The sequence below is a fragment of the Antechinus flavipes genome, chromosome 3 (assembly GCF_016432865.1).
Source record: "Antechinus flavipes isolate AdamAnt ecotype Samford, QLD, Australia chromosome 3, AdamAnt_v2, whole genome shotgun sequence".
NCBI classification, from domain to species: domain Eukaryota; kingdom Metazoa; phylum Chordata; class Mammalia; order Dasyuromorphia; family Dasyuridae; genus Antechinus; species Antechinus flavipes.
Genome location: NC_067400.1, coordinates 628943030 through 628966506, shown reverse-complemented (window position 1 = coordinate 628966506; position 23477 = coordinate 628943030). Strand labels below are relative to the sequence as shown.

The 23477-nt window shown below is 39.8% G+C and overlaps 1 long non-coding RNA gene across 1 annotated transcript; it reads left to right on the top strand.

Moving 5' to 3' along the window:
* The first annotated feature begins 11610 nt into the window (after positions 1-11610).
* On the top strand, positions 11611-20974 carry LOC127556686 (uncharacterized). The gene is made up of 2 exons (XR_007952496.1): positions 11611-17387; positions 17875-20974. It is a non-coding gene; the product is annotated as an uncharacterized LOC127556686 (long non-coding RNA).
* Positions 20975-23477: the final 2503 nt, after the last annotated feature.

The window sequence follows — 23477 nt, the reverse complement described above, 5'->3', positions numbered from 1 at the left end:
GAAGTGCTTTAAGAAAGAAGAAGCTCCAGAAATGGGAGTGTTCGCAGAAAGATTATCTCAGATAGAAGGCATTGTTTCAGTTATGTTTAGAGATCAGAAGTGCTTGGAGAGACAGTGATCCTCCAGAAATGGGAGTGTTCCAGAAAGATTATCTCCTACCACAAGTGTCTTTCCTCTGAATATTCAGAGATTAGAAGTGCTTTAAGAAAGAAGAAGCTCCAGAAATGGGAGTGTCTCAGAAAGATTATCTCCGATAGAAGGCATCATTTCAGTTATGTTTAGAGATCAGAAGTGCTTGGAGAGACAGTGATCCTCCAGAAATGGGAGTGTTCTCAGAAAGATTATCTCCGATAGAAGGCATCATTTCAGTTATGTTTAGAGATCAGAAGTGCTTGGAGAGACAGTGATCCTCCAGAAATGGGAGTGCTTCCAGAAAGATTATCTCCTACCACAAGTGTCTTTCCCTCTGAATATTCAGAGATTAGAAGTGCTTTAAGAAAGAAGAAGCTCCAGAAATGGGAGTGTTCTCAGAAAGATTATCTCGATAGAAGGCATCGTTTCAGTTATGTTTAGAGATCAGAAGTGCTTGGAGAGACAGTGATCCTCCAGAAATGGGAGTGCTTCCAGAAAGATTATCTCCTACCACAAGTGTCTTTCCCTCTGAATATTCAGAGATTAGAAGTGCTTTAAGAAAGAAGAAGATCCAGAAATGGGAGTGTTCTCAGAAAGATTATCTCCGATAGAAGGCATCGTTTCAGTTATGTTTAGAGATCAGAAGTGCTTGGAGAGACAGTGATCCTCCAGAAATGGGAGTGCTTCCAGAAAGATTATCTCCTACCACAAGTGTCTTTCCCTCTGAATATTCAGAGATTAGAAGTGCTTTAAGAAAGAAGAAGCTCCAGAAATGGGAGTGTTCTCAGAAAGATTATCTCCGATAGAAGGCATCGTTTCAGTTATGTTTAGAGATCAGAAGTGCTTGGAGAGACAGTGATCCTCCAGAAATGGGAGTGCTTCCAGAAAGATTATCTCCTACCACAAGTGTCTTTCCCTCTGAATATTCAGAGATTAGAAGTGCTTTAATAAAGAAGAAGCTCCAGAAATGGGAGTGTTCTCAGAAAGATTATCTCCGATAGAAGGCATCATTTCAGTTATGTTTAGAGATCAGAAGTGCTTGGAGAGACAGTGATCCTCCAGAAATGGGAGTGCTTCCAGAAAGATTATCTCCTACCACAAGTGTCTTTCCCTCTGAATATTCAGAGATTAGAAGTGCTTTAAGAAAGAAGAAGCTCCAGAAATGGGAGTGTTCTCAGAAAGATTATCTCTGATAGAAGGCATCGTTTCAGTTATGTTTAGAGATCAGAAGTGCTTGGAGAGACAGTGATCCTCCAGAAATGGGAGTGCTTCCAGAAAGATTATCTCCTACCACAAGTGTCTTTCCCTCTGAATATTCAGAGATTAGAAGTGCTTTAAGAAAGAAGAAGCTCCAGAAATGGGAGTGTTCACAGAAAGATTATCTCCAATAGAAGGCATCGTTTCAGTTATGTTTAGAGATCAGAAGTGCTTGAAGAGACAGTGATCCTCCAGAAATGGGAGTGCTTCCAGAAAGATTATCTCCTACCACAAGTGTCTTTCCCTCTGAATATTCAGAGATTAGAAGTGCTTTAAGAAAGAAGAAGCTCCAGAAATGGGAGTGTTCGCAGAAAGATTATCTCCGATAGAAGGCATTGTTTCAGTTATGTTTAGAGATCAGAAGTGCTTGGAGAGACAGTGATCCTCCAGAAATGGGAGTGCTTCCAGAAAGATTATCTCCTACCACAAGTGTCTTTCCCTCGAATATTCAGAGATTAGAAGTGCTTTAAGAAAGAAGAAGCTCCAGAAATGGGAGTGTTCTCAGAAAGATTATCTCCGATAGAAGGCATCATTTCAGTTATGTTTAGAGATCAGAAGTGCTTGGAGAGACAGTGATCCTCCAGAAATGGGAGTGTTCTCAGAAAGATTATCTCCGATAGAAGGCATCATTTCAGTTATGTTTAGAGATCAGAAGTGCTTGGAGAGACAGTGATCCTCCAGAAATGGGAGTGCTTCCAGAAAGATTATCTCCTACCACAAGTGTCTTTCCCTCTGAATATTCAGAGATTAGAAGTGCTTTAAGAAAGAAGAAGCTCCAGAAATGGGAGTGTTCTCAGAAAGATTATCTCCGATAGAAGGCATCGTTTCAGTTATGTTTAGAGATCAGAAGTGCTTGGAGAGACAGTGATCCTCCAGAAATGGGAGTGCTTCCAGAAAGATTATCTCCTACCACAAGTGTCTTTCCCTCTGAATATTCAGAGATTAGAAGTGCTTTAAGAAAGAAGAAGCTCCAGAAATGGGAGTGTTCTCAGAAAGATTATCTCCGATAGAAGGCATCGTTTCAGTTATGTTTAGAGATCAGAAGTGCTTGGAGAGACAGTGATCCTCCAGAAATGGGAGTGCTTCCAGAAAGATTATCTCCTACCACAAGTGTCTTTCCCTCTGAATATTCAGAGATTAGAAGTGCTTTAAGAAAGAAGAAGCTCCAGAAATGGGAGTGTTCGCAGAAAGATTATCTCCGATAGAAGGCATCATTTCAGTTATGTTTAGAGATCAGAAGTGCTTGAAGAGACAGTGATCCTCCAGAAATGGGAGTGCTTCCAGAAAGATTATCTCCTACCACAAGTGTCTTTCCTCTGAATATTCAGAGATTAGAAGTGCTTTAAGAAAGAAGAAGCTCCAGAAATGGGAGTGTTCACAGAAAGATTATCTCCGATAGAAGGCATCGTTTCAGTTATGTTTAGAGATCAGAAGTGCTTGGAGAGACAGTGATCCTCCAGAAATGGGAGTGCTTCCAGAAAGATTATCTCCTACCACAAGTGTCTTTTCCTCTGAATATTCAGAGATTAGAAGTGCTTTAAGAAAGAAGAAGCTCCAGAAATGGGAGTGTTCACAGAAAGATTATCTCTGATAGAAGGCATCATTTCAGTTATGTTTAGAGATCAGAAGTGCTTGAAGAGACAGTGATCCTCCAGAAATGGGAGTGCTTCCAGAAAGATTATCTCCTACCACAAGTGTCTTTCCCTCTGAATATTCAGAGATTAGAAGTGCTTTAAGAAAGAAGAAGCTCCAGAAATGGGAGTGTTCGCAGAAAGATTATCTCCGATAGAAGGCATCGTTTCAGTTATGTTTAGAGATCAGAAGTGCTTGAAGAGACAGTGATCCTCCAGAAATGGGAGTGCTTCCAGAAAGATTATCTCCTACCACAAGTGTCTTTCCCTCTGAATATTCAGAGATTAGAAGTGCTTTAAGAAAGAAGAAGCTCCAGAAATGGGAGTGTTCTCAGAAAGATTATCTCCGATAGAAGGCATCATTTCACTTATGTTTAGAGATCAGAAGTGCTTGGAGAGACAGTGATCCTCCAGAAATGGGAGTGTTCTCAGAAAGATTATCTCCGATAGAAGGCATCATTTCAGTTATGTTTAGAGATAAGAAGTGCTTGGAGAGACAGTGATCCTCCAGAAATGGGAGTGCTTCCAGAAAGATTATCTCCTACCACAAGTGTCTTTCCTCTGAATATTCAGAGATTAGAAGTGCTTTAAGAAAGAAGAAGCTCCAGAAATGGGAGTGTTCTCAGAAAGATTATCTCCGATAGAAGGCATCGTTTCAGTTATGTTTAGAGATCAGAAGTGCTTGGAGAGACAGTGATCCTCCAGAAATGGGAGTGCTTCCAGAAAGATTATCTCCTACCACAAGTGTCTTTCCCTCTGAATATTCAGAGATTAGAAGTGCTTTAAGAAAGAAGAAGCTCCAGAAATGGGAGTGTTCTCAGAAAGATTATCTCCGATAGAAGGCATCATTTCAGTTATGTTTAGAGATCAGAAGTGCTTGGAGAGACAGTGATCCTCGAAATGGGAGTGCTTCCAGAAAGATTATCTCCTACCACAAGTGTCTTTCCCTCTGAATATTCAGAGATTAGAAGTGCTTTAAGAAAGAAGAAGCTCCAGAAATGGGAGTGTTCGCAGAAAGATTATCTCCAATAGAAGGCATCGTTTCAGTTATGTTTAGAGATCAGAAGTGCTTGAAGAGACTGTGATCCTCCAGAAATGGGAGTGCTTCCAGAAAGATTATCTCCTACCACAAGTGTCTTTCCCTCTGAATATTCAGAGATTAGAAGTGCTTTAAGAAAGAAGAAGCTCCAGAAATGGGAGTGTTCTCAGAAAGATTATCTCCGATAGAAGGCATCATTTCAGTTATGTTTAGAGATCAGAAGTGCTTGAAGAGACAGTGATCCTCCAGAAATGGGAGTGCTTCCAGAAAGATTATCTCCTACCACAAGTGTCTTTCCCTCTGAATATTCAGAGATTAGAAGTGCTTTAAGAAAGAAGAAGCTCCAGAAATGGGAGTGTTCACAGAAAGATTATCTCCGATAGAAGGCATCGTTTCAGTTATGTTTAGAGATCAGAAGTGCTTGGAGAGACAGTGATCCTCCAGCAATGGGAGTGCTTCCAGAAAGATTATCTCCTACCACAAGTGTCTTTCCCTCTGAATATTCAGAGATTAGAAGTGCTTTAGGAAAGAAGAAGCTCCAGAAATGGGAGTGTTCACAGAAAGATTATCTCTGATAGAAGGCATCATTTCAGTTATGTTTAGAGATCAGAAGTGCTTGAAGAGACAGTGATCCTCCAGAAATGGAGTGCTTCCAGAAAGATTATCTCCTACCACAAGTGTCTTTCCCTCTGAATATTCAGAGATTAGAAGTGCTTTAAGAAAGAAGAAGCTCCAGAAATGGGAGTGTTCGCAGAAAGATTATCTCCGATAGAAGGCATCGTTTCAGTTATGTTTAGAGATCAGAAGTGCTTGGAGAGACAGTGATCCTCCAGAAATGGGAGTGCTTCCAGAAAGATTATCTCCTACCACAAGTGTCTTTCCCTCTGAATATTCAGAGATTAGAAGTGCTTTAAGAAAGAAGAAGCTCCAGAAATGGGAGTGTTCTCAGAAAGATTATCTCCGATAGAAGGCATCCTTTCAGTTATGTTTAGAGATCAGAAGTGCTTGGAGAGACAGTGATCCTCCAGAAATGGGAGTGCTTCCAGAAAGATTATCTCCTACCACAAGTGTCTTTCCCTCTGAATATTCAGAGATTAGAAGTGCTTTAAGAAAGAAGAAGCTCCAGAAATGGGAGTGTTCTCAGAAAGATTATCTCCGATAGAAGGCATCATTTCAGTTATGTTTAGAGATCAGAAGTGCTTGGAGAGACAGTGATCCTCCAGAAATGGGAGTGCTTCCAGAAAGATTATCTCCTACCACAAGTGTCTTTCCCTCTGAATATTCAGAGATTAGAAGTGCTTTAAGAAAGAAGAAGCTCCAGAAATGGGAGTGTTCTCAGAAAGATTATCTTCGATAGAAGGCATCATTTCAGTTATGTTTAGAGATCAGAAGTGCTTGGAGAGACAGTGATCCTCCAGAAATGGGAGTGCTTCCAGAAAGATTATCTCCTACCACAAGTGTCTTTTCCTCTGAATATTCAGAGATTAGAAGTGCTTTAAGAAAGAAGAAGCTCCAGAAATGGGAGTGTTTGCAGAAAAATTATCTCTGATAGAATGCATTGATTTATTGCTTTTCACCTCCCTTCCTGAGAAGTCGGGGAGCGTGATCATCTCCTTTTTGGTGTTCACTTCCTTTCCTGAGAAGTCAGAGAGAGTGTGATCACCTCATTTTGGGGTACTCCCCTCACTGAGAAGTCAGGGATGGCGTGACCACCTGTGATCTAAAAGAAAAGAAAGCGGGAGTTGTAGAGGGCTGAAACTCTTGAGTCAATGCATTGAGTCAGGACAGCCGAGCACTTGAGGCTAATTACCATTGGACAATATTCTATGGGCATGGTCCTTACCACTATCGCGTGCTGGCTGGATGATTGGTGTATACAGAGAATTGTAGGAGGGACTGGGGGTGGAGTAAGACGAGCAAGAGTCACTTTGGCTGTAGACAAGGAAAAAGGAAGGTTGCAGAGACCCTGCTTCCAATCCCTTCACTTGTACCCCTAAAGATTAAGAATAAAGACTAAGGACTTTTGCTTATCCTGACTCTGGCTGATTCTAAGGGTGGTAACGCAGTTATCACAATAATCTTTAACAATACACACAGTGTAGGAAAACCTTCTTTTAGATGAAAGAACTTGTTGATCCCAGAGAATTTACACCAAGAGAAACCTTATACATGCACACAGATTGTGGAAGGCCTTATTTGAGAAAACAAACAAACAAAAAACTTCTGCAACACCAATGGATTCATAGTGGAGAAAAACCTTATATATAGGTAGAATGTAGAATGTCCTTCCTCTGAAAAACGCATCTTCTGTACATCACAGAGTTCATACTGGAGAGAAACCTCATCAGGTTAGTGAATGTGGAATGGCTTTCTGCTTGAACACAGCTCTTAAACTGTACATCAAAGAGTTCACATGAGAGAAAAACATTATGAATTAATCAGGGAAATCCTCCATCTGGAGGACCCATCTTAATACAGAGAGTTCACGATGGAGAGGAGCTTTATTTATAAATGTGAAAAGTCACTTCACAGGAGCCCACATGTTACCAAACACCAGAAAATTCCCGCAATAGTTTTACAAATAATAGGGTGGGGAAAGCTTTCCCTTAGGAGTATAGTTTTCATGTTTATACTAAATCATATTGGAGAGAAATCTTTTGAATGTGTAATGAATGTGGGAATTTGACATCTTCTAATACTAATAAAATCTTCTGAAGATCATGAATTTCAGGAGGGTTTTAAGCATTGCATCCTTTATATACAGTATATTTCACTTTTCTTGACTTATGGAAGACTTTCCAGGTTTTTCCAATAGCATCCTGGCAATCATTTCCCACAAAACAACAGTATTCCATCAATATCATATACCATAGTTTATCCAGTCAGTTCCCAATTGATGGGCAACCCTTCACTTTCAAATTTTTTTTTCTCCTGAGAAGACAGCTGTTATAAATATTTTTTACATATAGATTCTTTTCTTGTTTTTTTTTTTTTTTTTTTTTTTTTTTTTTTTAATCTCTTTTGGGATTCATGCCTAGTAAAGGTACTGTGAGGTCAAAGGATTTGTGTTAATTGTCAAAGGATTTGGAAATCAGTGAGGAGAGTGAATTTTATTCTGAGAGTCTTGTTTTGAATTCAGTACTGTTGACTTTCTTTTTTGATGTTTGGATCTTGCTTACCTCTATAAGCTTCAGTGTCCTCAACTTTAAAATTACAGAACTGAATAAAGGTGACTTCTGAGGTTTCTTCCACTTTGTATGGAATAATTGAATCTACAGTCTAGCCAGTATCAAAGTTCTTATCACAAGAAGGCTCCCAGTTTTATAATTTTTTTCCCAGCAAGGATGATCCCCTCAAAAGTTTCAAACCCATTTCCACTCCCAAGTGTTTTCCCTCTGAATATTCAAAGATTAGAAGTGCTTTAAGAAAGAAGAAGCTCCAGAAATGGGAGTTCTTCCAGAAAGATTATCTACTACCACAAGTGTTTTCCCTCTGAATATTCGGAGATTAGAAGTGCTTTAAGAAAGAAGAAGCTCCAGAAATGGGAGTGTTCACAGAAAGATTATCTACTACCACAAGTGTCTTTCCTCTGAATATTCAGAGATTAGAAGTGCTTTAAGAAAGAAGAAGCTCCAGAAATGGGAGTGCTTCCAGAAAGATTATCTCGATAGAAGGCATCATTTCAGTTATGTTTAGAGATCAGAAGTGCTTGGAGAGACAGTGATCCTCCAGAAATGGGAGTTCTTCCAGAAAGATTATCTCCTACCACAAGTGTTTTCCCTCTGAATATTCAAAGATTAGAAGTGCTTTAAGAAAGAAGAAGCTCCAGAAATGGGAGTTCTTCCAGAAAGATTATCTCGATAGAAGGCATCATTTCAGTTATGTTTAGAGATCAGAAGTGCTTGAGAGACAGTGATCCTCCAGAAATGGGAGTGTTCACAGAAAGATTATCTCGATAGAAGGCATTGTTTCAGTTATGTTTAGAGATCAGAAGTGCTTGGAGAGACAGTGATCCTCCAGAAATGGGAGTGTTCGCAGAAAGATTATCTCGATAGAAGGCATTGTTTCAGTTATGTTTAGAGATCAGAAGTGCTTGAGAGACAGTGATCCTCCAGAAATGGGAGTGTTCTCAGAAAGATTATCTCTGATAGAAGGCATCGTTTCAGTTATGTTTAGAGATCAGAAGTGCTTGAGAGACAGTGATCCTCCAGAAATGGGAGTGCTTCCAGAAAGATTATCTCCTACACAAGTGTCTTTCCTCTGAATATTCAAAGATTAGAAGTGCTTTAAGAAAGAAGAAGCTCCAGAAATGGGAGTTCTTCCAGAAAGATTATCTCTGATAGAAGGCATCATTTCAGTTATGTTTAGAGATCAGAAGTGCTTGAGAGACAGTGATCCTCCAGAAATGGGAGTGTTCACAGAAAGATTATCTCAGATAGAAGGCATCGTTTCAGTTATGTTTAGAGATCAGAAGTGCTTGAGAGACAGTGATCCTCCAGAAATGGGAGTGCTTCCAGAAAGATTATCTCCAATAGAAGGCATCGTTTCAGTTATGTTTAGAGATCAGAAGTGCTTGAGAGACAGTGATCCTCCAGAAATGGGAGTGTTCTCAGAAAGATTATCTCTGATAGAAGGCATCATTTCAGTTATGTTTAGAGATCAGAAGTGCTTGAAGAGACAGTGATCCTCCAGAAATGGGAGTTCTTCCAGAAAGATTATCTACTACCACAAGTGTTTTCCCTCTGAATATTCAAAGATTAGAAGTGCTTTAAGAAAGAAGAAGCTCCAGAAATGGGAGTGTTCTCAGAAAGATTATCTCCTACACAAGTGTCTTTCCTCTGAATATTCAGAGATTAGAAGTGCTTTAAGAAAGAAGAAGCTCCAGAAATGGGAGTGTTCTCAGAAAGATTATCTCCGATAGAAGGCATCATTTCAGTTATGTTTAGAGATCAGAAGTGCTTGGAGAGACAGTGATCCTCCAGAAATGGGAGTTCTTCCAGAAAGATTATCTCCTACCACAAGTGTCTTTCCCTCTGAATATTCAAAGATTAGAAGTGCTTTAAGAAAGAAGAAGCTCCAGAAATGGGAGTGTTCACAGAAAGATTATCTCTGATAGAAGGCATCGTTTCAGTTATGTTTAGAGATCAGAAGTGCTTGGAGAGACAGTGATCCTCCAGAAATGGGAGTGCTTCCAGAAAGATTATCTCCTACCACAAGTGTCTTTCCCTCTGAATATTCAGAGATTAGAAGTGCTTTAAGAAAGAAGAAGCTCCAGAAATGGGAGTGTTCGCAGAAAGATTATCTCAGATAGAAGGCATTGTTTCAGTTATGTTTAGAGATCAGAAGTGCTTGAAGAGACAGTGATCCTCCAGAAATGGGAGTTCTTCCAGAAAGATTATCTCCTACCACAAGTGTCTTTCCCTCTGAATATTCAAAGATTAGAAGTGCTTTAAGAAAGAAGAAGCTCCAGAAATGGGAGTGTTCGCAGAAAGATTATCTCCGATAGAAGGCATCATTTCAGTTATGTTTAGAGATCAGAAGTGCTTGGAGAGACAGTGATCCTCCAGAAATGGGAGTGCTTCCAGAAAGATTATCTCCTACCACAAGTGTCTTTCCCTCTGAATATTCAGAGATTAGAAGTGCTTTAAGAAAGAAGAAGCTCCAGAAATGGGAGTGTTCACAGAAAGATTATCTCAGATAGAAGGCATTGTTTCAGTTATGTTTAGAGATCAGAAGTGCTTGAAGAGACAGTGATCCTCCAGAAATGGGAGTTCTTCCAGAAAGATTATCTCCTACCACAAGTGTCTTTCCCTCTGAATATTCAGAGATTAGAAGTGCTTTAAGAAAGAAGAAGCTCCAGAAATGGGAGTGTTCGCAGAAAGATTATCTCAGATAGAAGGCATTGTTTCAGTTATGTTTAGAGATCAGAAGTGCTTGAAGAGACAGTGATCCTCCAGAAATGGGAGTTCTTCCAGAAAGATTATCTCCTACCACAAGTGTCTTTCCCTCTGAATATTCAAAGATTAGAAGTGCTTTAAGAAAGAAGAAGCTCCAGAAATGGGAGTGTTCGCAGAAAGATTATCTCTGATAGAAGGCATCATTTCAGTTATGTTTAGAGATCAGAAGTGCTTGGAGAGACAGTGATCCTCCAGAAATGGGAGTGCTTCCAGAAAGATTATCTCCTACCACAAGTGTCTTTCCCTCTGAATATTCGGAGATTAGAAGTGCTTTAAGAAAGAAGAAGCTCCAGAAATGGCAGTGTTCTCAGAAAGATTATCTCAGATAGAAGGCATCGTTTCAGTTATGTTTAGAGATCAGAAGTGCTTGGAGAGACAGTGATCCTCCAGAAATGGGAGTGCTTCCAGAAAGATTATTTCCTACCACAAGTGTCTTTCCCTCTGAATATTCAGAGATTAGAAGTGCTTTAAGAAAGAAGAAGCTCCAGAAATGGGAGTGTTCACAGAAAGATTATCTCCGATAGAAGGCATCGTTTCAGTTATGTTTAGAGATCAGAAGTGCTTGGAGAGACAGTGATCCTCCAGAAATGGGAGTGCTTCCAGAAAGATTATCTCCTACCACAAGTGTCTTTCCCTCTGAATATTCAGAGATTAGAAGTGCTTTAAGAAAGAAGAAGCTCCAGAAATGGGAGTGTTCTCAGAAAGATTATCTCTGATAGAAGGCATCATTTCAGTTATGTTTAGAGATCAGAAGTGCTTGGAGAGACAGTGATCCTCCAGAAATGGGAGTGCTTCCAGAAAGATTATCTCCTATCACAAGTGTCTTTCCCTCTGAATATTCAGAGATTAGAAGTGCTTTAAGAAAGAAGAAGCTCCAGAAATGGGAGTGTTCACAGAAAGATTATCTCCAATAGAAGGCATCGTTTCAGTTATGTTTAGAGATCAGAAGTGCTTGAAGAGACAGTGATCCTCCAGAAATGGGAGTGCTTCCAGAAAGATTATCTCCTACCACAAGTGTCTTTCCCTCTGAATATTCAGAGATTAGAAGTGCTTTAAGAAAGAAGAAGCTCCAGAAATGGGAGTGTTCGCAGAAAGATTATCTCCGAAAGAAGGCATTGTTTCAGTTATGTTTAGAGATCAGAAGTGCTTGGAGAGACAGTGATCCTCCAGAAATGGGAGTGCTTCCAGAAAGATTATCTCCTACCACAAGTGTCTTTCCCTCTGAATATTCAGAGATTAGAAGTGCTTTAAGAAAGAAGAAGCTCCAGAAATGGGAGTGTTCTCAGAAAGATTATCTCCGATAGAAGGCATCATTTCAGTTATGTTTAGAGATCAGAAGTGCTTGGAGAGACAGTGATCCTCCAGAAATGGGAGTGTTCTCAGAAAGATTATCTCCGATAGAAAGCATCATTTCAGTTATGTTTAGAGATCAGAAGTGCTTGGAGAGACAGTGATCCTCCAGAAATGGGAGTGCTTCCAGAAAGATTATCTCCTACCACAAGTGTCTTTCCTCTGAATATTCAGAGATTAGAAGTGCTTTAAGAAAGAAGAAGCTCCAGAAATGGGAGTGTTCTCAGAAAGATTATCTCGATAGAAGGCATCGTTTCAGTTATGTTTAGAGATCAGAAGTGCTTGGAGAGACAGTGATCCTCCAGAAATGGGAGTGCTTCCAGAAAGATTATCTCCTACCACAAGTGTCTTTCCCTCTGAATATTCAGAGATTAGAAGTGCTTTAAGAAAGAAGAAGCTCCAGAAATGGGAGTGTTCTCAGAAAGATTATCTCCGATAGAAGGCATCCTTTCAGTTATGTTTAGAGATCAGAAGTGCTTGGAGAGACAGTGATCCTCCAGAAATGGGAGTGCTTCCAGAAAGATTATCTCCTACCACAAGTGTCTTTCCCTCTGAATATTCAGAGATTAGAAGTGCTTTAAGAAAGAAGAAGCTCCAGAAATGGGCGTGTTCGCAGAAAGATTATCTCCGATAGAAGGCATCATTTCAGTTATGTTTAGAGATCAGAAGTGCTTGGAGAGACAGTGATCCTCCAGAAATGGGAGTGCTTCCAGAAAGATTATCTCCTACCACAAGTGTCTTTCCCTCTGAATATTCAGAGATTAGAAGTGCTTTAAGAAAGAAGAAGCTCCAGAAATGGGAGTGTTCTCAGAAAGATTATCTCCGATAGAAGGCATCGTTTCAGTTATGTTTAGAGATCAGAAGTGCTTGGAGAGACAGTGATCCTCCAGAAATGGGAGTGCTTCCAGAAAGATTATCTCCTACCACAAGTGTCTTTCCCTCTGAATATTCGGAGATTAGAAGTGCTTTAAGAAAGAAGAAGCTCCAGAAATGGCAGTGTTCTCAGAAAGATTATCTCAGATAGAAGGCATCGTTTCAGTTATGTTTAGAGATCAGAAGTGCTTGGAGAGACAGTGATCCTCCAGAAATGGGAGTGCTTCCAGAAAGATGATCTCCTACCACCAGTGTCTTTCCTTCTGAATATTCAGAGATTAGAAGTGCTTTAAGAAAGAAGAAGCTCCAGAAATGGGAGTGTTCACAGAAAGATTATCTCCGATAGAAGGCATCATTTCAGTTATGTTTAGAGATCAGAAGTGCTTGGAGAGACAGTGATCCTCCAGAAATGGGAGTGCTTCCTGAAAGATTATCTCCTACCACAAGTGTCTTTCCCTCTGAATATTCAGAGATTAGAAGTGCTTTAAGAAAGAAGAAGCTCCAGAAATGGGAGTGTTCACAGAAAGATTATCTCTGATAGAAGGCATCATTTCAGTTATGTTTAGAGATCAGAAGTGCTTGAAGAGACAGTGATCCTCCAGAAATGGGAGTGCTTCCAGAAAGATTATCTCCTACCATAAGTGTCTTTCCCTCTGAATATTCAGAGATTAGAAGTGCTTTAAGAAAGAAGAAGCTCCAGAAATGGGAGTGTTCGCAGAAAGATTATCTCTGATAGAAGGCATCGTTTCAGTTATGTTTAGAGATCAGAAGTGCTTGAAGAGACAGTGATCCTCCAGAAATGGGAGTGCTTCCAGAAAGATTATCTCTTACCACAAGTGTCTTTCCCTCTGAATATTCAGAGATTAGAAGTGCTTTAAGAAAGAAGAAGCTCCAGAAATGGGAGTGTCCGCAGAAAGATTATCTCCGATAGAAGGCATTGTTTCAGTTATGTTTAGAGATCAGAAGTGCTTGGAGAGACAGTGATCCTCCAGAAATGGGAGTGCTTCCAGAAAGATTATCTCCTACCACAAGTGTCTTTCCCTCTGAATATTCAGAGATTAGAAGTGCTTTAAGAAAGAAGAAGCTCCAGAAATGGGAGTGTTCTCAGAAAGATTATCTCGGATAGAAGGCATCATTTCAGTTATGTTTAGAGATCAGAAGTGCTTGGAGAGACAGTGATCCTCCAGAAATGGGAGTGTTCTCAGAAAGATTATCTCCGATAGAAGGCATCATTTCAGTTATGTTTAGAGATCAGAAGTGCTTGGAGAGACAGTGATCCTCCAGAAATGGGAGTGCTTCCAGAAAGATTATCTCCTACCACAAGTGTCTTTCCCTCTGAATATTCAGAGATTAGAAGTGCTTTAAGAAAGAAGAAGCTCCAGAAATGGGAGTGTTCTCAGAAAGATTATCTCCGATAGAAGGCATCGTTTCAGTTATGTTTAGAGATCAGAAGTGCTTGGAGAGACAGTGATCCTCCAGAAATGGGAATGCTTCCAGAAAGATTATCTCCTACCACAAGTGTCTTTCCCTCTGAATATTCAGAGATTAGAAGTGCTTTAAGAAAGAAGAAGCTCCAGAAATGGGAGTGTTCACAGAAAGATTATCTCCGATAGAAGGCATCATTTCAGTTATGTTTAGAGATCAGAAGTGCTTGGAGAGACAGTGATCCTCCAGAAATGGGAGTGCTTCCAGAAAGATTATCTCCTACCACAAGTGTCTTTCCCTCTGAATATTCAGAGATTAGAAGTGCTTTAAGAAAGAAGAAGCTCCAGAAATGGGAGTGTTCTCAGAAAGATTATCTCTGATAGAAGGCATCGTTTCAGTTATGTTTAGAGATCAGAAGTGCATGGAGAGACAGTGATCCTCCAGAAATGGGAGTGCTTCCAGAAAGATTATCTCCTATCACAAGTGTCTTTCCCTCTGAATATTCAGAGATTAGAAGTGCTTTAAGAAAGAAGAAGCTCCAGAAATGGGAGTGTTCACAGAAAGATTATCTCCAATAGAAGGCATCGTTTCAGTTATGTTTAGAGATTAGAAGTGCTTGAAGAGACAATGATCCTCAAGAAATGGGAGTGCTTCCAGAAAGATTATCTCCTACCACAAGTGTCTTTCCCTCTGAATATTCAGAGATTAGAAGTGCTTTAAGAAAGAAGAAGCTCCAGAAATGGGAGTGTTCGCAGAAAGATTATCTCAGATAGAAGGCATTGTTTCAGTTATGTTTAGAGATCAGAAGTGCTTGGAGAGACAGTGATCCTCCAGAAATGGGAGTGCTTCCAGAAAGATTATCTCCTACCACAAGTGTCTTTCCCTCTGAATATTCAGAGATTAGAAGTGCTTTAAGAAAGAAGAAGCTCCAGAAATGGGAGTGTTCTCAGAAAGATTATCTCCGATAGAAGGCATCATTTCAGTTATGTTTAGAGATCAGAAGTGCTTGGAGAGACAGTGATCCTCCAGAAATGGGAGTGTTCTCAGAAAGATTATCTCCGATAGAAGGCATCATTTCAGTTATGTTTAGAGATCAGAAGTGCTTGGAGAGACAGTGATCCTCCAGAAATGGGAGTGCTTCCAGAAAGATTATCTCCTACCACAAGTGTCTTTCCCTCTGAATATTCAGAGATTAGAAGTGCTTTAAGAAAGAAGAAGATCCAGAAATGGGAGTGTTCTCAGAAAGATTATCTCCGATAGAAGGCATCGTTTCAGTTATGTTTAGAGATCAGAAGTGCTTGGAGAGACAGTGATCCTCCAGAAATGGGAGTGCTTCCAGAAAGATTATCTCCTACCACAAGTGTCTTTCCCTCTGAATATTCAGAGATTAGAAGTGCTTTAAGAAAGAAGAAGCTCCAGAAATGGGAGTGTTCTCAGAAAGATTATCTCCGATAGAAGGCATCGTTTCAGTTATGTTTAGAGATCAGAAGTGCTTGGAGAGACAGTGATCCTCCAGAAATGGGAGTGCTTCCAGAAAGATTATCTCCTACCACAAGTGTCTTTCCCTCTGAATATTCAGAGATTAGAAGTGCTTTAATAAAGAAGAAGCTCCAGAAATGGGAGTGTTCTCAGAAAGATTATCTCCGATAGAAGGCATCATTTCAGTTATGTTTAGAGATCAGAAGTGCTTGGAGAGACAGTGATCCTCCAGAAATGGGAGTGCTTCCAGAAAGATTATCTCCTACCACAAGTGTCTTTCCCTCTGAATATTCAGAGATTAGAAGTGCTTTAAGAAAGAAGAAGCTCCAGAAATGGGAGTGTTCTCAGAAAGATTATCTCTGATAGAAGGCATCGTTTCAGTTATGTTTAGAGATCAGAAGTGCATGGAGAGACAGTGATCCTCCAGAAATGGGAGTGCTTCCAGAAAGATTATCTCCTATCACAAGTGTCTTTCCCTCTGAATATTCAGAGATTAGAAGTGCTTTAAGAAAGAAGAAGCTCCAGAAATGGGAGTGTTCACAGAAAGATTATCTCCAATAGAAGGCATCGTTTCAGTTATGTTTAGAGATCAGAAGTGCTTGAAGAGACAGTGATCCTCCAGAAATGGGAGTGCTTCCAGAAAGATTATCTCCTACCACAAGTGTCTTTCCCTCTGAATATTCAGAGATTAGAAGTGCTTTAAGAAAGAAGAAGCTCCAGAAATGGGAGTGTTCGCAGAAAGATTATCTCAGATAGAAGGCATTGTTTCAGTTATGTTTAGAGATCAGAAGTGCTTGGAGAGACAGTGATCCGCCAGAAATGGGAGTGCTTCCAGAAAGATTATCTCCTACCACAAGTGTCTTTCCCTCTGAATATTCAGAGATTAGAAGTGCTTTAAGAAAGAAGAAGCTCCAGAAATGGGAGTGTTCTCAGAAAGATTATCTCCGATAGAAGGCATCATTTCAGTTATGTTTAGAGATCAGAAGTGCTTGGAGAGACAGTGATCCTCGAGAAATGGGAGTGTTCTCAGAAAGATTATCTCCGATAGAAGGCATCATTTCAGTTATGTTTAGAGATCAGAAGTGCTTGGAGAGACAGTGATCCTCCAGAAATGGGAGTGCTTCCAGAAAGATTATCTCCTACCACAAGTGTCTTTCCCTCTGAATATTCAGAGATTAGAAGTGCTTTAAGAAAGAAGAAGCTCCAGAAATGGGAGTGTTCTCAGAAAGATTATCTCCGATAGAAGGCATCGTTTCAGTTATGTTTAGAGATCAGAAGTGCTTGGAGAGACAGTGATCCTCCAGAAATGGGAGTGCTTCCAGAAAGATTATCTCCTACCACAAGTGTCTTTCCCTCTGAATATTCAGAGATTAGAAGTGCTTTAAGAAGAAGAAGCTCCAGAAATGGGAGTGTTCTCAGAAAGATTATCTCCGATAGAAGGCATCGTTTCAGTTATGTTTAGAGATCAGAAGTGCTTGGAGAGACAGTGATCCTCCAGAAATGGGAGTGCTTCCAGAAAGATTATCTCCTACCACAAGTGTCTTTCCCTCTGAATATTCAGAGATTAGAAGTGCTTTAAGAAAGAAGAAGCTCCAGAAATGGGAGTGTTCGCAGAAAGATTATCTCCGATAGAAGGCATCATTTCACTTATGTTTAGAGATCAGAAGTGCTTGAAGAGACAGTGATCCTCCAGAAATGGGAGTGCTTCCAGAAAGATTATCTCCTACCACAAGTGTCTTTCTCTCTGAATATTCAGAGATTAGAAGTGCTTTAAGAAAGAAGAAGCTCCAGAAATGGGAGTGTTCACAGAAAGATTATCTCCGATAGAAGGCATCGTTTCAGTTATGTTTAGAGATCAGAAGTGCTTGGAGAGACAGTGATCCTCCAGAAATGGGAGTGCTTCCAGAAAGATTATCTCCTACCACAAGTGTCTTTTCCTCTGAATATTCAGAGATTAGAAGTGCTTTAAGAAAGAAGAAGCTCCAGAAATGGGAGTGTTCACAGAAAGATTATCTCTGATAGAAGGCATCATTTCAGTTATGTTTAGAGATCAGAAGTGCTTGAAGAGACAGTGATCCTCCAGAAATGGGAGTGCTTCCAGAAAGATTATCTCCTACCACAAGTGTCTTTCCCTCTGAATATTCAGAGATTAGAAGTGCTTTAAGAAAGAAGAAGCTCCAGAAATGGGAGTGTTCGCAGAAAGATTATCTCCGATAGAAGGCATCGTTTCAGTTATGTTTAGAGGTCAGAAGTGCTTGAAGAGACAGTGATCCTCCAGAAATGGGAGTGCTTCCAGAAAGATTATCTCCTACCACAAGTGTCTTTCCCTCTGAATATTCAGAGATTAGAAGTGCTTTAAGAAAGAAGAAGCTCCAGAAATGGGAGTGTTCTCAGAAAGATTATCTCCGATAGAAGGCATCATTTCACTTATGTTTAGAGATCAGAAGTGCTTGGAGAGACAGTGATCCTCCAGAAATGGGAGTGTTCTCAGAAAGATTATCTCCGATAGAAGGCATCATTTCAGTTATGTTTAGAGATAAGAAGTGCTTGGAGAGACAGTGATCCTCCAGAAATGGGAGTGCTTCCAGAAAGATTATCTCCTACCACAAGTGTCTTTCCCTCTGAATATTCAGAGATTAGAAGTGCTTTAAGAAAGAAGAAGCTCCAGAAATGGGAGTGTTCTCAGAAAGATTATCTCCGATAGAAGGCATCGTTTCAGTTATGTTTAGAGATCAGAAGTGCTTGGAGAGACAGTGATCCTCCAGAAATGGAGTGCTTCCAGAAAGATTATCTCCTACCACAAGTGTCTTTCCCTCTGAATATTCAGAGATTAGAAGTGCTTTAAGAAAGAAGAAGCTCCAGAAATGGGAGTGTTCTCAGAAAGATTATCTCCGATAGAAGGCATCATTTCAGTTATGTTTAGAGATCAGAAGTGCTTGGAGAGACAGTGATCCTCGAGAAATGGGAGTGCTTCCAGAAAGATTATCTCCTACCACAAGTGTCTTTCCCTCTGAATATTCAGAGATTAGAAGTGCTTTAAGAAAGAAGAAGCTCCAGAAATGGGAGTGTTCGCAGAAAGATTATCTCCAATAGAAGGCATCGTTTCAGTTATGTTTAGAGATCAGAAGTGCTTGAAGAGACTGTGATCCTCCAGAAATGGGAGTGCTTCCAGAAAGATTATCTCCTACCACAAGTGTCTTTCCCTCTGAATATTCAGAGATTAGAAGTGCTTTAAGAAAGAAGAAGCTCCAGAAATGGGAGTGTTCTCAGAAAGATTATCTCCGATAGAAGGCATCATTTCAGTTATGTTTAGAGATCAGAAGTGCTTGAAGAGACAGTGATCCTCCAGAAATGGGAGTGCTTCCAGAAAGATTATCTCCTACCACAAGTGTCTTTCCCTCTGAATATTCAGAGATTAGAAGTGCTTTAAGAAAGAAGAAGCTCCAGAAATGGGAGTGTTCACAGAAAGATTATCTCCGATAGAAGGCATCGTTTCAGTTATGTTTAGAGATCAGAAGTGCTTGGAGAGACAGTGATCCTCCAGAAATGGGAGTGCTTCCAGAAAGATTATCTCCTACCACAAGTGTCTTTCCCTCTGAATATTCAGAGATTAGAAGTGCTTTAGGAAAGAAGAAGCTCCAGAAATGGGAGTGTTCACAGAAAGATTATCTCTGATAGAAGGCATCATTTCAGTTATGTTTAGAGATCAGAAGTGCTTGAAGAGACAGTGATCCTCCAGAAATGGGAGTGCTTCCAGAAAGATTATCTCCTACCACAAGTGTCTTTCCCTCTGAATATTCAGAGATTAGAAGTGCTTTAAGAAAGAAGAAGCTCCAGAAATGGGAGTGTTCGCAGAAAGATTATCTCCGATAGAAGGCATCGTTTCAGTTATGTTTAGAGATCAGAAGTGCTTGGAGAGACAGTGATCCTCCAGAAATGGGAGTGCTTCCAGAAAGATTATCTCCTACCACAAGTGTCTTTCCCTCTGAATATTCAGAGATTAGAAGTGCTTTAAGAAAGAAGAAGCTCCAGAAATGGGAGTGTTCTCAGAAAGATTATCTCCGATAGAAGGCATCCTTTCAGTTATGTTTAGAGATCAGAAGTGCTTGGAGAGACAGTGATCCTCCAGAAATGGGAGTGCTTCCAGAAAGATTATCTCCTACCACAAGTGTCTTTCCCTCTGAATATTCAGAGATTAGAAGTGCTTTAAGAAAGAAGAAGCTCCAGAAATGGGAGTGTTCTCAGAAAGATTATCTCCGATAGAAGGCATCATTTCAGTTATGTTTAGAGATCAGAAGTGCTTGGAGAGACAGTGATCCTCCAGAAATGGGAGTGCTTCCAGAAAGATTATCTCCTACCACAAGTGTCTTTCCCTCTGAATATTCAGAGATTAGAAGTGCTTTAAGAAAGAAGAAGCTCCAGAAATGGGAGTGTTCTCAGAAAGATTATCTTCGATAGAAGGCATCATTTCAGTTATGTTTAGAGATCAGAAGTGCTTGGAGAGATAGTGATCCTCCAGAAATGGGAGTGCTTCCAGAAAGATTATCTCCTACCACAAGTGTCTTTTCCTCTGAATATTCAGAGATTAGAAGTGCTTTAAGAAAGAAGAAGCTCCAGAAATGGGAGTGTTTGCAGAAAAATTATCTCTGATAGAATGCATTGTTTTATTGCTTTTCACCTCCCTTCCTGAGAAGTCGGGGAGCGTGATCATCTCCTTTTTGGTGTTTTCACTTCCTTTCCTGAGAAGTCAGAGAGAGTGTGATCACCTCATTTTGGGGTACTCCCCTCACTGAGAAGTCAGGGATGGCGTGACCACCTGTGATCTAAAAGAAAAGAAAGCGGGAGTTGTAGAGGGCTGAAACTCTTGAGTCAATGCATTGAGTCAGGACAGCCGAGCACTTGAGGCTAATTACCAATTGGACAATATTCTATGGGCATGGTCCTTACCACTATCGCGTGCTGGCTGGATGATTGGTGTATACAGAGAATTGTAGGAGGGACTGGGGGTGGAGTAAGACGAGCAAGAGTCACTTTGGCTGTAGACAAGGAAAAAGGAAGGTTGCAGAGACCCTGCTTCCAATCCCTTCACTTGTACCCCTAAAGATTAAGAATAAAGACTAAGGACTTTTGCTTATCCTGACTCTGGCTGATTCTAAGGGTGGTAACGCAGTTATCACAATAATCTTTAACAATACACACAGTGTAGGAAAACCTTCTTTTAGATGAAAGAACTTGTTGATCCCAGAGAATTTACACCAAGAGAAACCTTATACATGCACACAGATTGTGGGAAGGCCTTATTTGAGAAAACAAACAAACAAAAAACTTCTGCAACACCAATGGATTCATAGTGGAGAAAAACCTTATATATAGGTAGAATGTAGAATGTCCTTCCTCTGAAAAACGCATCTTCTTGTACATCACAGAGTTCATACTGGAGAGAAACCTCATCAGGTTAGTGAATGTGGAATGGCTTTCTGCTTGAACACAGCTCTTAAACTGTACATCAAAGAGTTCACATGAGAGAAAAACATTATGAATTAATCAGGGAAATCCTCCATCTGGAGGACCCATCTTAATACAGAGAGTTCACGATGGAGAGGAGCTTTATTTATAAATGTGAAAAGTCACTTCACAGGAGCCCACATGTTACCAAACACCAGAAAATTCCCGCAATAGTTTTACAAATAATAGGGTGGGGAAAGTTTTCCCTTAGGAGTATAGTTTTCATGTTTATACTAAATCATATTGGAGAGAAATCTTTTGAATGTGTAATGAATGTGGGAATTTGACATCTTCTAATACTAATAAAATCTTCTGAAGATCATGAATTTCAGGAGGGTTTTAAGCATTGCATCCTTTATATACAGTATATTTCACTTTTCTTGACTTATGGAAGACTTTCCAGGTTTTTCCAATAGCATCCTGGCAATCATTTCCCACAAAACAACAGTATTCCATCAATATCATATACCATAGTTTATCCAGTCAGTTCCCAATTGATGGGCAACCCTTCACTTTCAAATTTTTTTTTTCTCCTGAGAAGACAGCTGTTATAAATATTTTTTACATATAGATTCTTTTCTTGTTTTTTTTTTTTTTTTTTTTTTTTTTTTAATCTCTTTTGGGATTCATGCCTAGTAAAGGTACTGTGAGGTCAAAGGATTTGTGTTAATTGTCAAAGGATTTGGAAATCAGTGAGGAGAGTGAATTTTATTCTGAGAGTCTTGTTTTGAATTCAGTACTGTTGACTTTCTTTTTTGATGTTTGGATCTTGCTTACCTCTATAAGCTTCAGTGTCCTCAACTTTAAAATTACAGAACTGAATAAAGGTGACTTCTGAGGTTTCTTCCACTTTGTATGGAATAATTGAATCTACAGTCTAGCCAGTATCAAAGTTCTTATCACAAGAAGGCTCCCAGTTTTATAATTTTTTTCCCAGCAAGGATGATCCCCTCAAAAGTTTCAAACCCATTTCCACTCCCAACTCTTTTTTAGCACCTTTTCTTGTATTGCCCTTTTGACATAGATCATATCTTTTGGTAATTTTCCACTGGGGCATGGCTCTCATTTCTTTATAAATTTAACTCAGTTCCCTTTATGGTTGAGACAGGTGGCCTTATTAGAGAAATTTACTTCAAATTTCTTTTTGCATTTACTCTTGCTAACTGTATTTTCCTCCTTTTATTCTATTTTCTCTCCTTTTACCCTGTCCCTCCTCAAAAGTGTTTTGCTACAGATCATTTCCTCCTTTGCTATGCCCTCTCCTCTATCACCCCCCCTCTGCCCAAATCCCCTTCCCATCCTATTTTTCTGCAGAGTAAGATAGATTTTATAATGCTGGGGAAACTAGGCAAGATAGAGATTAGAGAGTTTTTAATATTTTATTTGAAAGGGAGAGACCAAATGATCCCTGGTTTGGTCCGAGGGCTGAATGAGACTTTGTCTCCAAGAATCCATCATCCAGTCAGCATCCAGCCAATATCCAGCAGCCAGTCTGAGTTCTCAATGACATATTTATACATTAATAGCTAAACAAAGGCAGGGGAGTGGAGTCCAAATTCTGGTGAGCGGGAATCTCCAGGCAGGAATCATTAACTTGCTCTGATAATTTGGGGGGTAGGACCATAAATTCTTTTTTTTTAAATTTTTATTTAATAATTACTTATATTGACAGAATCCATGCCAGGATAATTTTTTTTTTTTTACAACATTATCCCTTGCACTCGTTTCTGTTCCGATTTTTCCCCTCCCTCCCTTCATCCCCTCCCCTAGATGGCAAGCAGTCCTATATATATGTTGGATATGTTGCAGTATATCCTAGATACAATATATGTTTGCAGAACCGAACAGTTCTCTTGTTGCTCAGGGGGAATTGGATTCAGAAAGTATAAATAACCCGGGAAGAAAAACTAAAATGCAGATAGTTCATATTCGTTTCCCAGTGTTCTTTCTTTGGGTGTAGCTGCTTCTGTCCGTCATTTAGCAATTGAAACTCAGGTCTCTTTGTCAAAGAAATCCACTTCCATCAAAATATGTCCTCATACAATATCGTTGTCGAAGTGTATAATGATCTCCTGGTTCTGCTCATTTCACTTAGCATCAGTTCATGTAAGTCTCGCCAGTCCTCTCTGTATTCATCCTGTTGGTCATTTCTTACAGAACAATAATATTCCATAATATTCATATACCACAATTTACCCAGCCATTCTCCAATTGAGGGGCATCCATTCATTTTCCAGTTTCTAGCCACTACAAATAGGGCTGCTACAAACATTTTGGCACATACAGGTCCCTTTCCCTTCTTTAGTATTTCTTTGGGATATAAGAACAATAGAAACACTGCTGAATCAAAGGGTATGCACAATTTGATAACTTTTTGGGCATAATTCCATATTGCTCTCCAGAATGGTTGGATTCGTTCACAACTCCACCAACAATGAATGCATCAGTAGGACCATAAATTCCAACAAACTAGGAGTTAAGAAATTGTCTGACTACAGACACAATGTCTGGAGTCCCCCTTTCTGAGTTTACACATTGACAATTTATAACCTTAAATCAAATAGCCCTGAGTTATCTCAGTCTTCATGAACCAGGGTGGGAGGTGAGGTGGGGGAGGGGTTACAACTAAGGGATTGAGGCAGAATAATTAAGGAAACCGAGGCAGAACCAATTAGGGAAACTGAGGTAGAACCATTTAGGGAAACTGAGGCAGAACCAATTTAGGGAAACTGAGTCAGGGCAATTAGAAGAGAACTGTGGCACAACAATTTCTTTTTTTTTAATTTAAATTTTAATTTATTTAATAATAACTTTGTATTGACAGAATCC